The sequence below is a fragment of the Bubalus bubalis genome, chromosome 1, assembly GCF_019923935.1.
Source record: "Bubalus bubalis isolate 160015118507 breed Murrah chromosome 1, NDDB_SH_1, whole genome shotgun sequence".
Taxonomy (NCBI): Eukaryota; Metazoa; Chordata; class Mammalia; order Artiodactyla; family Bovidae; genus Bubalus; species Bubalus bubalis.
The window spans coordinates 88,756,789-88,772,091 of record NC_059157.1 but is presented as its reverse complement, the minus strand read 5'-3'; the positions used below and the strand labels follow the sequence as shown (position 1 = coordinate 88,772,091).

The 15,303-nt window shown below is 39.9% G+C and overlaps 1 long non-coding RNA gene across 1 annotated transcript in view; it reads right to left on the bottom strand.

The window, feature by feature from the left end:
* LOC123333171 overlaps window positions 1-14,313 on the bottom strand; it is a 31,734-nt gene extending 17,421 nt beyond the window's left edge. The window contains exon 1 of the long non-coding RNA XR_006550331.2: window positions 13,849-14,313. This is a non-coding gene — a long non-coding RNA (uncharacterized LOC123333171). The remainder of the gene's footprint in view (window positions 1-13,848) is intronic.
* Window positions 14,314-15,303: the final 990 nt, after the last annotated feature.

The following is a 15,303-nucleotide window of genomic DNA, read 5'->3' as shown; positions in this document are numbered from 1 at the left end:
CTGTCAATAGTGAAGTACAAGAATATTATTCAAGACATGGTCTCTACCACTTAGGAATTTACTGCCTCTTTGGGAAATGAATGTGTACACCAATCATTACAATGTAAGCAACACTGGCAGTAGTAACACCTGCATCTTGCTGTCCATCTCTCTTGTTCCTTGATTATGTTCCTATTTTCCCACCATAGGTTAAGCTCTTAGGGAATAGGGATTGTGTTTTATTAATGTTTGTAGGCCTTGTAGTACCTGGAAAAGAGGCAAATACTAATATATCATAAATAAAAGCCTAGACAGCATATTAAAAAGCAGAGACATTACTTTGTCAACAAAGGTCCATCTAGTCATGGTTGTGGTTTTTCCAGTGGTCATGTATGGATGTGAGAGTTGGACTATAAAGAAAGCTGAGTGCCAAAGAATTGATGCTTTTGAACTGTGGTGTTGGAGAAGACTCTTGAGAGTCCCTTGGACTGCAAGGAGATCCAACCAGTCCATCCTAAAGGAGATCAGTCCTGGGTGTTCACTGGTGGGACTGATGTTGAAGCGGAAGCTCCAGTACTTTGGCCACCTGATGCGAAGAGTTGACTCATTTGAAAAGATCCTGATGCTGAGAAAGATTGAGGGCAGGAAGGGAAGGGGATGACAGAGGATGAGATGGTTGCATGGCATCACTGACTCAATGGACATGGGTTTGGGTGGACTTCGGGAGCTGGTGATGGACAGGGAGGCCTAGCATGCTGCGGTTCATGGGGTCGCAAAGAGTCAGACATGACTGAGCAACTGAACTGAACTGAACTGAACTGAAAAGGAATCACTTTGTGAATGAAGTTTTATTGTTTACAAAAAGCTTTTTAGTCCATGAAGCCACTTGGCTAACCTTATGAGATGGGTGGAGCCGACGTGTTTGCTCCCATTTCAGTCAACAAAAATCAGGTTCTGAGAGCTCATAATGGTTTCCAATAAACTAAGTGGTAGAAATGGGCTGTAGCCTATCTTCCCATTCCCTCTGTTCTTCCTATACCCTTGGGCTGGCTCTTTAGTATGTGATAAGTGATCTGTGTGATGAATGTTTGGAAAAGAGAGAGCTCATATAAGTAATCAAAAACAGGTGGCATTGAGTTTTAAGTTTCACTTCAGGACTTAGATATTATTAACTATATTTCAGTTAACATTTTTTGCCATTCTATTCATTTTTTTCTACATCATATTGAAGATGTTATTTTTAACTTGAAAGCTTCTAGTGAAAAAGATAATGTTTTGTACATGGAATATTATTCTGAATACCCATTGGTAGTAAGTATTTGATTTTCAACTCCTGGGTAATGCTCATCTTAAAATTTTTAGACTTAAATGCAATACAATTAGAGAGCTAGACACCACTGTAGAAATACTTTAGCAAAGAGGTCCCTAACATTTCTGCCGCTTATGCTGCTGCTGCTAAGTCACTTTAGTCATGTCCGACTCTGTGCGACCCCATAGATGGCAGCCCACTAGGCTCCGCTGTCCCTGGGATTCTCCAGGCAAGAACACTGGCGTGGGTTGCCATTTCCTTCTCCAATGCATGAAAGTGAAAAGTGAAAGTGAAGTCGCTCAGTCATGTCTGACCCTCAGCGACCCCATGGACTGCAGCCTTCCAGGCTCCTCCGTCCATGGGATTTTCCGGGCAACAGTACTGGAGTGGGGTGCCATTGCCTTCTCCAACATTTTTGCCACTTAGTGGCCTTTTATTGAGCCATACCCATGAACAATTCTCCCTGTTTTAAAATATTTTGCCCATTTTATTTCATCCAAAGTCAAAGAAAACATAGAACCTATATTCGAGGAATCTATAAACTAATGAGAGAGATAAATCTGTAAATAAATGTGTGTAATAAATATATCCTCTGCCTATCTTGTGCTCTTTTAATATTCTTCATCCCAGGAAATGATGTTGTCATTTACCCAGATGCCCTTGTCTTGAGCCTAGACTTTATTCTTGATTCTTATTTCTCTCATGGCCTATACACCACCCTTTAGAACTTCACCAGTATGACTCTTGCACTTTATTAAAATATCTATTCAACTCTCACCTCCTTATAGAAACCTTTCCTGATCTCTTGACTGAATGTAGCTACTCTCCCCAACCTCTGTCACCTTCTTTCCTCTCAAACTGTTCGATTTCTGTTTCTGATACTGTCACTACCTGAATCACACTATATCAACCTTTATTTATTTATTTCATACTAGAATGTATAAAAAAAAACTATGAGGTAAGGACTTTGCATTATTCTCTGCTGTATTATTAGCTAGAATACATACAAGACTCCCAACAAATATTTGGATAAATAAATAAATGGATGAATGTATGAACAAATGGATGATTACATGAAGAAAATTATACCATGGGGTACAATGAAAAGGAATGAGCAGTTACATTTGAAATAAAAGCTAAAGATAGGTGGCAAGAGCTGGATTCATGTTGCAGTATGGCAAAACCAATACAATATTGTAAAGTAATTAACCTCCAATTAAAATAAATAAATTTATATTTAAAAAAATAATAAATAAAGATAAATGAGTAGAGATTAACAAGACAAAGTAGGAGGGGAAGAGCAGTGCTGGCAGAGGACAGTGACGGGACCAGAGAGTGTGTGGGTATTTCCATAGGTGGTTAGAAGCTATGGATCAGAAATACCATCAGATGAGATAGTGTGTTCGACTGAGGCCTCATATTAAAAGGCCTTGCATGCTTGCTTGAGATTTGGATTTGTTCTCTGGGTGATACTGAACAGATTTTAAAAACCGAAATACTGTAATCAGATCTGTAATGGCTATGGATTGAATGTACTTTACAGAGGAGAAGAAAGGAGACAATTTTGGACTTTTTAAATGATACTATCAACTGTGACTGAGTGATATTTCTAAAATAAATGAAATGATGGAATTAAATGGCTGCATTTGGAAAAAGAGAGAGATGAAGAAAGTAAGAGTGATTGTTTTTTTAAAAAATAATATTTATTGGTGTATAGTTGCTTTCCAATGTTCTGTTAGTTAATTCTACTGTACAGCAGAATTAATATGCCATACATGTCCATAAATCCCCTCCCTTTTGAACTTTCTTTTCATTCACTTCACCACCGTACACTAAGTAGAGCTCCCAGTGCTATGCAGTAGGTTCTCATTAGTTATCTATTTTATACATGCTATGCTATGCTTCAGTCGTGTCCGACTCTGTGCAACCCCATAGGTGGCAGCCCACCAGGCTCCCCCGTCCCTGGGATTCTCCAGGCAAGAACACTGGAGTGGGTTGCCATTTCCTTCTCCAATGCATGAAAGTGAAAAGTGAAATGAAGTCACTCAGTCGTGTCTGACTCCTAGCGACCCCATGGACTGCAGCCTACCAGGCTCCTCCGTCCATGGGATTTTCCAGGCAAGAGTACTGGAGTGGGGCCATTGCCTTCTCTGATTTTATACACTGTAGTGTATATATGTCAATCCCAATCTCCCAATTCATCTATATATTTCCTTTTCCCCTTGGTATTCATGTGTTTGTTCTCTATGTCTGTGTCTCTATTTCTGCTTTGCAAATAAGATCATCTATACCATTTTTGTAAATTCCACATATGTACATTAATATACAATTTTTTTTATTCTTTCTGACTTACTTTACTCTGTATGATACTCTCTAGGTCCATCCTGGAATCTACAAATGATGCAATTTTTTCCTTTTTATGGTTGAGTAATATTCCATTGTATATAGGTACCACATCTTCTGTATTCATTCCTTTATTGATGGACATTTAGGTTGCTTCCATGTCTTGATTATTGTAAATAGTGCTGCTATGAAGAAAGTGATTCTCTACTGTCTTTCTTAGTGATGGTTAAGAGGGTGATGGGTTCATGAAAATAGGGAAGTCAAGAGGAGGCTGGGAATGAGGAGAGAGATGAGTTTAGTTTGAAGCAACAGTACAACATCTCGGAGAAGGCAATGGCACCCCATTCCAGTACTCTTGCCTGGAAACTCCCATGGACAGAGGAGCCTGGTGGGCTGCAGTCCATGGGGTCGCTGAGAGTCAGACACGACTGAGCGACTTCACTTTCACTTTTCACTTTCATGCATTGGAGAAGGAAATGGCAACCCACTCTGCCGGGAGCTGGCATATTGCATATTGAGTGCATATTGCATATTGAGTGCAGCACTTTCCACAGCATCATCTTTCAGGATCTGGAATAGCTTATCTAGAATTCTATCACTGCCGGGAGCAGGAGCTCCGCCCATGGCAAAGGTCATGAGGAAGGAGGCTCGGCATACGCAAAGGCGGGATCAAGCCTCAGGAGTCCCCCTGGAAATTCTCGAGCATCTACCCCCAAAACCACAGTCTGCCTACTTTCTGCTTTGTGCTTTCACCTACACCTCTGACTTTACGGGGGCCTGTCCCCCACTACCTCTCTCTGAAAAAAGAGTTAGCTTACAGCTCCAGTTAATAATTCCTGGGTGTGACAGTGTTGCAACCTACAAACTCCTTTGGAAATCCTCTAGCCTGCCTGAATAGGTTTTTCCGGCCACATGTGATTGTTCAGAGCCTCCCAACTGTGAGAGGCATGAGATGTTCTAAACTGTCTAAATACAGATTCCTTTGAGCAGTTAAAAGATTGATTAGAAATTGTATTGATGAAGGGTTTTTCACTTGTTGGGCCAATGTTTGCTGCTAAGTCTCCATATCCCTTACCTGCTGTGTCCCTCGCAGTGTTTGTAACCTTGGACCCTTGAGTTAATTCTTTTTCTTGTTATAGCCCACCACACCTTTGCCCTATAGGAATGCAACTTTATCTAATGCTTTTGGAGGGTGGCTCCTGACCAATCACCTTTAGAGAAAAATAAGTTTTCTGAAGAAAGGGTCTTAAAATGTTAACAGGCCTCTGGGCCAGAAGATGATGCAAATCACGTAAACTTTTGCATATGATAAGTTTGCAGGAAGAAAGCCTGGCTTACTGCATGACTCTACCCCTTCCCCCATTATCCTCTATGCATAACTTAAGGTATAAAAACTACTTTGGAAAATAAAGTGCGGGCCTTGTTCACCGAAACTTGGTCTCCCCATGTCATTCTTTCTCTCACCTTCTGGTTGAATTATTCAGCCTCTTTTCTCCACTGAATTTCCTCACTGAGCTATCCTTATTTCAGCCTCTTTTCTCCACTGAATTTCCTCACTGAGCTGTTCTTATTCTATTACTCTTTATATCCTTAATTAACGTTTAATTAAGCAGTTGTTTCCTGAACCTCGCCGACGCCATCCCCGCTTCAAATTCCCTGGATCCACCGGGGCTGGACCCCGGCACCACTCCAGTGTTCTTGCCTGGAGAATCCCAGGGACGGGGGAGCCTGGTGGGCTGCCATCTCTGGGGTCGCACAGAGTCGGACACGACTGAAGTGACTTACAGTTACAGTACAGTACAACATCTGGCAGTCTATAGGTGTAAGGGAGTTGGATATTTGATTTTGAAGTTGAGAGAGAGAGAAAGATTAACTTTAAAAAATAAGGGTTTGTAGTCCTAAGAGTATAGGTGGTAGCTGAATCCATGAAACAAACATCGTGAATGGCTCATTAGTTTTGCACCTTTAGCATCTAAGACAAAATTTTTAGTTAGAACTCCTGATTAGGAACTGACACAACCACTTATAACAAAATACAAAGAAACTTAAATTTTTAGCCTTTGGTGAATATATTATTTCTGAATTAAAAAAAAAAAAAAACCACACTGTTAATAACATACATCCCTATTCTTCATAGATATCTGGGAGGGAGGAAGTCAAGGACCTTTAAGTTAGGAATCAATGTTCTAGCGTAGTTTTTCAGGGGAAAAAAAACAACAACAACAACTTTTAACCCTCAAGCAATGTATCAGTTTAACATTAATTCTGATTTTGAAATTGGACATGCAGGCTCCATGGCCATGGAAACTCCTTGGATCATTTTTAGTACTCCCTTTCAGCTCATCTGATACAACAGTAAAAGAATATGGGCTGAGGAAGGTTTGGGCCTAACGACCGTTAAATTCTGTCACAGTTATCATTCAGTCCTTACCTGTGTCCCTTATTCAGAGGATGGGGGAGATGAACAGAAGGCAAGGGCAGGGCTATGGGAGAAAGGCATGAGAGGGCAACAGACAACATTTGCAAGCTCTAATCCACAGGAAGACAAAAGCGATATTAAGAACGATTATCCCCAGTTTCTAGAGAATATGCCTAGTTTTCAATTTCTTAGAGGTAAGACAGAAGGAGAAGGGGGCAACAGAGAATGAGGTGGTTAGATGGCATCACTGACTCAATGGACATGAGTGTGAGCAAATTTCAGGAGATCGTGAAAGGCAGGGAAGCCTGGAGTGCTGCAGTCCATGGGATTGCAGAGTCAAACATGACAGCAACTAAACAAGGACAAAGAGAGAAGAATGCCAGATGAAGCATTTGGACATGGGACCTCTTATAATCAGAAACTGTGTGGTTTAATTGAGGAGGAAATACTAGTCTTTCTTAAAGGTTAAAACTTTATTCGAGGATTATTAGGAAAACTATTGGGCTTCCCTGGTAGATCAGCTGGTAAAGAATCTGCCTGCAATTCAGGAGACCCGGGTCTGATTTCTGGGTCAGGAAGATCCTCTGGAGAAGGGATAGCATACCCACTCCAGTATTCTTGGACTTCCCTGGTGGCTCATTTGGCAAAGAATCTGCCTGCAGTGCCAGAGATCTGGGTTCAATTCCTGGGTTGGGAAGCTCCCCACAGAAAGAAGGAAAATTATTCTTTTGCATCATGACTTTGTGTATAATATTTTTTAACATTTCAAGTTATTTTATTATTTCCTGTTATTTACTATTGTCTGTCCTTTTAAACTGCCCAGGAATGTTAAGCATGATCCCCCCAACCACTGTTGGTGACTCATCCTGGGAAAAATGACTTTGATGCCACATGTCACGTAGGTAACGTTAGTTACTTGCGGCTGCTGCTGCTGCTAAGTCGCTTCTGTTGTATCCGACTCTGTGTGACCCCAGAGACGGCAGCCCACCAGGCTCCCCCGTCCCTGGGATTCTCAAGGCAAGAACACTGGAGTGGGTTGCCATTGCCTTCTCCAATGCATGAAAATGAAAATGAAAGTGAAGTCACTCAGTCCTGTCCAACTCTTAGCGACCCCATGGACTGCAGCCTACCAGGCGCCTCCATCCATGGGATTTTCCAGGCAAGAGTACTGGAGTGGGGTGCCATTGCCTTCTCCAAACATTAGTTACTTAGTCACTTGTTAACATGGGCATTTTATTCTTGGTATTTTAAGCACCTTTCTCTCCTCTCTTAGAAACCCAAGGTATTCACAGTTTCATTTCCTAAGATTTCTGCCTTTTAACTCTAAATTACTTTTCCTCTGATATAACTACTATAGGCTAGTTGTTGAAAAGAGGTATATATAGCCCAAATTGGCTAGAAAGCCTGTTTGGGCATTCTCTAGATGACCTTGGACAAGGTATGTAATCTCTGTAAGATTATTTTCCTCATCCACACACTAAGGATAATTCATTCATATAGTTAGGTTGCTTTGAGGATTAGATGAGATACTGCATTCAAAAAATTCAAATACCTTGTTTAAAATAATTCAACTAAAATACTAAATAAGAAAGATTGGTCAGCTTAATTTTCAGGGTATCAGATCAGATCAGATCAGATCAGTCGCTCAGTCATGTCCAACTCTTTGCGACCCCATGAATCGCAGCACACCAGGCCTCCCTGTCCATCACCAACTCCCGGAGTTCACTCAGACTCACGTCCATCGAGTCGGTGATGCCATCCAGCCATCTCATCCTCTGTCATCCCCTTCTCCTCCTGCCCCCAATCCCTCCCAGCATCAGAGTCTTTTCCAATGAGTCAACTCTTCGCATGAGGTGGCCAAAGTACCGGAGTTTCAGCTTTAGCATCATTCCTTCCAAAGAAATCCCAGGGCTGATCTCCTTCAGAATGGACTGGTTGGATCTCCTTGCAGTCCAAGGGACTCTCAACAGTCTTCTCCAACACCACAGTTCAAAAGCATCAATTCTTTGGCTCTCAGCCTTCTTCACAGTCCAACTCTCACATCCATACATGACCACTGGAAAAACCATAGCCTTGACTAGATGGACCTTTGTTGGCAAAGTAATGTCTCTGCTTTTGAATATGCTATCTAGGTTGGTCATAACTTTCCTTCCAAGGAGTAAGCATCTTTTAACTTCATGGCTGCAGTCACCATCTGTAGTGATTTTGGAGCCCAAAAAAATAAAGTCTGACACTGTTTCCACTGTTTCCCCATCTATTTCCCATGAAGTGATGGGACCGGATGCCATGATCTTCATTTTCTGAATGTTAAGCCAACTTTTTCACTCTCCACTTTTGCTTTCATCAAGAGGTTTTTGAGTTCCTCTTCACTTTCTGCCATAAGGGTGGTATCATCTGCATATCTGAGGTTATTGATATTTCTCCCAGCAATCTTGATTCCAGCTTGTGTTCCTCCAGTCCAGCGTTTCTCATGATGTACTCTGCATATAAGTTAAATAAACAGGGTGACAATATACAGCCTTGACGAACTCCTTTTCCTATTTGGAACCAGTCTGTTGTTCCATGTCCAGTTCCAACTGTTGCTTCCTGACCTGCATACAAATTTCTCAAGAGGCAGGTCAGGTGGTCTGGTATTTCCATCTCTTGAAGAATTTTCCACAGTTTATTGTGATTCACACAGTCAAAGGCTTTGGCATAGTCAATAAAGCAGAAATAGATGTTTTTCTGGAACTCGCTTGCTTTTTCCATGATCCAGCGGATGTTGGCAATTTCAGGGTATACTTGCACTTAAAAACTAGAGTCTATAGCCCTTTTTTTTTTCTTATTCTGATTCAGTAAATAACAACAAACATTTTTTTATGGAACCTTTATGATTTACTTGTCTTATTTAATCCTCAAACAACTCTATGAGGGAAGTTATAATATTAGGCCAGTCTTATAGGTAAGAAAACTGAGGTATAGACAGATTGTTATAACTTACTTAAGGTTATAGCAATACACATGACAAGTCCTAGAACTTAGATTCAAAAGTAAGTCACCTGGCTCCCATTTTTTTAAATTTTCTTTTTGCATTACCCAAAAATCAGGGGGGAAAAAAAAGTGAAGCAGTACTTTTTCTGCCCCATAATCATTTATTGGTTACATCAAAAGAATACTTCAGAGAGGAGGAACAAATATGAAAGAAAGGGAATGTTGACACAAAGAAAGCGAAAAAAGATGAAGCAATGGAGAACAACAAGATTTCTCAAGGTTAGCCAAAAGACTCAACTTGGAGACTTCTTATTGTAATCAGGAAGATAATGAAAGCTAAAGACAGAAGAAAATCAGTCAGTTTAAAATTGAAAACAAACAGCAAAATTCTGATTTAATCTCTCAAAAATGTATTTGGCCAGCAGATAAATCAACACCAGAGTAACATTCCCCATTTGTCCCTCATGTTTCATCACTGAGTTAGGAATAAGGACACCAGGTTTTTGTTCCTGCTCTGTGACTCAATAGCTCATCACACAAGAGGGAGATGGATGGAAAGTGTGTGAAGGAGAAGCATGCCCAGTGGGAAAGAGACAATGGTGTAGGGAGTACTGTAAGGACTCTCAAACCAGACTGGCTCAGAACAATGCATATTGGATATGTCAGCAGTCACCCACGTGATTTTCATCATGGACTGGGTAGCCAAAGACTGTCACCTGAAAGATGTCCTTTGTAGCTGCAAGGAGTATCTAACTTCCCATCTCTGCTTCCTTTAGGGCACAGATACAGTCATCTTAAAGAGAATTAAAGCAAGAAAGGAAAGAAAAAATTCTTTTTCACAGCAACATTCATGTTTCTTTTACAAAGTGAGCAAGCTGGTTGAGATAATTTCTGATGTTCTTTAAAGTTCTGTTGCTCAATGATGACTTGAAGAAGGACTGACATGCTGAGTATCTCTCATACAGGAAAAAAAATGACAATTTTTTAGAGAATACATTTATACCTCAAAGATGTTCTTGTAATTTGCAACAGTGAGAATTTGAAAATGACTGACATATCAGTAAATAAATGTTGAACAAACTACAGTTATATTCATGTTACATGCACAGTTCAGTCAGTTCAGTTCAGTTGCTCAGTCGTGTCCCACTCTTTGCGACCCCATGGACTGCATCACGCCAGTCTTCCCTGTCCATCACCAGCTCCCGGAGCTTGCTCAAACTCATGTCCATCAAGTCAGTGTTGCCATCCAACCATCCTCTGTTGTTGCCTTCTCCTCCTGCCCTCAATCTTTCCCAGCCTCAGGGTCTTTTCAAATGAGTCAGTTTTCCCCACCAGGTGGCCAAAGTATTGGAGTTTCAGCTTTAGCATAAGTCCTTCCAATGAATATTCAGGACTGATTTCCTTTAGGATCACAGTTATGTAGCCATTCACAGTTCACATTTATGTAGCCATTATTTAAAATTTCAGTTATGGTAACAATGAGATTGTATATAACGTGGAAAAATGCTTGAATAAAAACAAATGACACATGCTGAAATTATAAGAAGTAATTTATACACTGTGTACCATGTAGAGCAAAATAAATGCTACTCAATAAATGCTAAGAAATAAAGTCCTAATATTCACTCCTCATGAAATTGTGGTGTTGTGCTGTGCTTAGTCTCACAGTCATGTCTGACTCTTGGCGACCCCATGCACTGTAGCCCACGAGGCTCCTCATCCATTGGGTTTTTTCCAGGCAAGTATACTGGAGTGGATTGCCATGCCCTCCTCCAGGGGCTCTTCCCAACCCAGGGATCGAACCCAGGCCTCTCACATTGCAGGTGGATTCTTTACCATCTGAGCCACCAGGGAAGTTCAAGAATACTGGACCGGGTAATGAAATTGTGGTGGAATGGTTTAATTTGCAAGTTTGGAACCTTCTGTTGTTGATTTTAGAAAGTAGTCTGACTGTGTATCAGGAATCAAAAAAAGTGCCCATGACATTTGTACCAGGAATCTCACCTTTGGGAATTTATCCTAAGAAAATGATTCACAAGAAGGAAAAAATATATATGTACTAACATACTCATTCAAGATCAGATGAGATTGGGCGCATTCAGGGTGGAATGGCCGTAGAATAACATACTCATCCTACCATTATTTATACTGACAAGAAATGGAAAATCAGGAAACATCTAGGACTTTGGATGGTAGGGGAATGATTCAACTATGGTACAACAACTGATGGAATGTGATGCCCACTAAAATGATAATTATGAATATCAGCATACTAGGAAATCTTGAGGCATTGTAAATTAAAGAGGACCTAAAATAGTGTCTATTCAGTGATCAGCTTTATATTTCTATTGTCAAGTTCTACAAAGGAACTTAATCAAATGAAAAAAATGAAAATATATAATGTATATCAAACCATCCCATTTTACACTGTTACACAACATTCTATGTCAATTATACCTCAGTAAAGCTGGGGAGAGGGGGAGAATAAAGTACTAAATGAGAAAAGGCAAATACAAAATTTTATATACAACATCATCACAATCATGATTGAAAATGCTTAGGAAAAGAGATTGCTAGAAATAGACTGTTACTGTTGGTTGTCAACGGGTAGTAGGAATTTGCATGATTTTTTTCTGGTCTTCTAATATCTGATTTTCTATGAGTGGGTTATTTTTATAAAAGTTCAAAATAAAATAAATTTTTGATCACTTATATACATTTGGTGATTTCTTTCTTCCAAATGTATAAACTTCTTTATACCGCAGCCCTCACTGGGTATAAGAGATCAGGCCGGCCTTGGCCCTGCTGACCATGAGCTGCATATAGTGGAAGCCTTGTCTAGTAAACTATGGACACAGTCATGTCACTCGCTTGTATGCAGACTAACTTAATTGCAATAGAGAACCCAGAGATCACCTCCAGCCTTTCCTCTTCTCCTGTGACACTTTATTATTTGTTAGTGATAAGGCTGCTTTGATAGAATTCAAAATCATTTCATCAAACATCAATATCCTTCATGACAGTAAAGAGTGCTGGGGTCATTCTTTCCTTCACTGTAATTTAGGCTACGTCTCGGTTTTTAGCCAATAACACAATCCAAATTCATTAGTGCCACTACCTTACCTTGATATGAACAATTATACAAAGCAACACTTCTTCCTATAAATTTGTTTTCAAATTTATAGAGAGAGCAAACCAGTGGTTACCAGCAGGAAGTGGAAGGGGCAGTACAGAGACTGGGGAGTGGGAAGTATAAACTATTGGGTGAAAGAAAGGCTCAAGGATGTATTATACAATATGGGAATATAGCCAATATTTTGTAATAACTATAAATGAAAAGTAACCTTTTAAAGCTGCTTTATATTTTTTAAAGTTGAAAAAATATAAAAATTAAAAACCATGTCTAGCCTTACATGAGAAAAGCACAAAGATAGCAGAAACTAAACTTTGTCACCATTCAGACTTTTGAAGAGCTTTCAAACCATTGACTTGCAGACCTTAAGAAATAGTAATGAATTTCAAGAGAGGGAAAGCGCCATCAATCACGAATTTGCTCAATTTTGTTAGCCAACTCCCTTTACCCTCTAGAAAACAGAAGAAGTGACTCCAAGAGGAATAGGGAGATGTGAATATATAACCTCCAGTCTCAAAACCACATCCCCTGGCAACCACTGGGGGTTTGTTTTAAACCCTATGCACCAGCAATCTCTATCTTGGAAAATCTTGCCTGGGCATCAATCAAGCAGCAGGAGTTGGTCTCTGTTTGCCTAAGCAGAACCTTGAGAGAGAAATCAAGGACTCTTAACAGTACACTGCTTCTGCCCACATTGAGGGGCCTTCTCAGACTTAGTGAAGGCTGAGATCAACTGCCAAGAAAAGCCTTCAGGGTTCAATTAAGAGCGATGAGATGTTGGAAAATACTTAACAAAAACCAAGCTCCCAAACCAGCATAAAATGTGAAAATTCTGGACAGTATAGGCAATATATCCTGCCAGATCCTTCTGATTATGTTTGGTGTATAATTGGAACTTCTTCACCAGAAAAGTTTGGCCCTCTTTTGAAGTAGAAGAGTATACAGGACTCTGAAGGTCTACCCTAAATAACCCAGGTTATAAGAGAACAGGAATTATTTTTTAAAAGAAATACCTACTGAACAAATATTTCCAGACCCATGATTTTAAGACCCAATTTCAGGAATATCTTTGGGATGATCAGCTTTTTTGTAAACAGACTTGAATTAACTGAAAATCAAACATCTTGAAATCATAGAATGTTAGAACCAAAAACAATCTTAAATATCAATTAATCCAACCTCCCCATTTTCTCATGAAGCCACTGAGACCTAGTGAGTTTTAATTGATAGCCTAACGAAGTATAGCTTGTCAGGGTCAGAGTCATTGAAATAATCACTCACATTTTAACAGCTGAGATTCTCAAGCACTTTTTCATCTAATGGCTCATTTGATCCTCAACTATCTCAGAAGCATGATGGCAGAAACTAATCAGTGGGTTGGTTCTTATATTTCTGACATGTTTTCAAGCAAAATAACATATCACTTTGGAGGGAAAGAAGAGTTCAAAAGCTGAAAAATGTTCCCTTCAATTTAATTTTCTGGGTACATTTCTAATAATGTCAGGAGGTTGTGTGTTCTTATATGGGTCTTGTCTCTGAATCATACCAGGATGATCACCCATCCATGAACTCTGCTAAAGTAGTTGGGATTCAGGTTTTCAAAGGAAAATCCTCATAATTTGTACTCATTAAAGAACACAGTAGAATGCTTTCCTCTAGAAAGAGGAGTTTTTTTTAGAATTGGTAGATATTCACCTGTGGGTAAGAATTATTTCAGAGTCTTTTCTGGAATTGGGGCTGAGGTTCCTTCAGTTCCTGGAAGTTAGGATTCTTTGGCTTTATTTTCTTCAGTTCAGTAGGAGTTTTTTTTTTTTTTTTTTTCAGCCTTAATACTTCTCAGAAATCTTCTGATCCTGAAATTCATTAAAGTCTGAATTCACCTAAAAGTTGACTAGTGTGGCCATGATATTATCTATCAAGTATAGACATTAAATTGGACCTAGCCTGTGACTTGCCTTCAGCATGATTAATTTGACTCACTCTTTCCCCACTTCTCCTCTGAGGACTGATGTGGAAAGCAAGAGTACATTAATGCCTAAATAAACAGAGACTTTCTCCATTCATTCCACTTCTAAGCATCATCAGTCAGTTCAGTTCAGTCGCTCAGTCGTGTCCGACTCTTTGCAACCCCATGAACTGTAGCATGCCAGGCCTCCCTGTCCATCAACAACTCCCGGAGTTCACTCAGACTCACGTCCATCGAGTCGGTGATGCCATCCAGCCATCTCATCCTCTGTCGTCCCCTTCTCCTCCTGCCCCCAATCCCTCCCAGCATCAGAGTCTTTTCCAATGAGTCAACTCTTTGCATGAGGTGGCCAAAGTACTAGAGTTTCAGCTTTAGCATCATTCCTTCCAAAGAAATCCCAGGGCTGATCTCCTTCAGAATGGACTGGTTGGATCTCCTTGCAGTCCAAGGGACTCTCAACAGTCTTCTCCAACACCACAGTTCAAAAGCATCAATTCTTTGGCTCTCAGCCTTCTTCACAGTCCAACTCTCACATCCATACATGACCACACGAAAAACCATAGCCTTGACTAGACAGACCTTTGTTGGCAAAGTAATGTCTCTGCTTTTCAATATGCTATCTAGGTTGGTCATAACTTTCCTTCCAAGGAGTAAGTGTCTTTTAATTTCATGGCTGCAGTCACCATCTGCAGTGATTTTGGAGCCCAGAAAAATAAAGTCTGACACTGTTTCCACTGTTTCCCCATCTATTTCCCATGAAGTGGTGGGACCGGATGCCATGATCTTCATTTTCTGAATGTTGAGCTTTAAGCCAACTTTTTCACTCTCCACTTTCACTTTCATCAAGAGGCTTTTTAGTTCCTCTTCACTTTCTGCCATAAGGGTGGTGTCATCTGCATTATAGTTTTCATAAAATATGGATTAAAAATACATTTTAATCATACTTAATGTCTTTAACTTTTTCCCAAATAAAATAATCACATTCTCTAATTCCTGGTTAAACTCTTCTAATTAGCTACTAACTAAATATCCAGCTAGAGTAACCAACAACTCTGTGCTTTGCATAGCAGTATAACTTAAGTTTACATTGAGTCAGACTTGAGTAACTAGGGAAATTTAATGAAATTAAGTACAGATGTGTAATTACAAACATTCGTGTTTTTTAAATCTGTCACAATATGTAT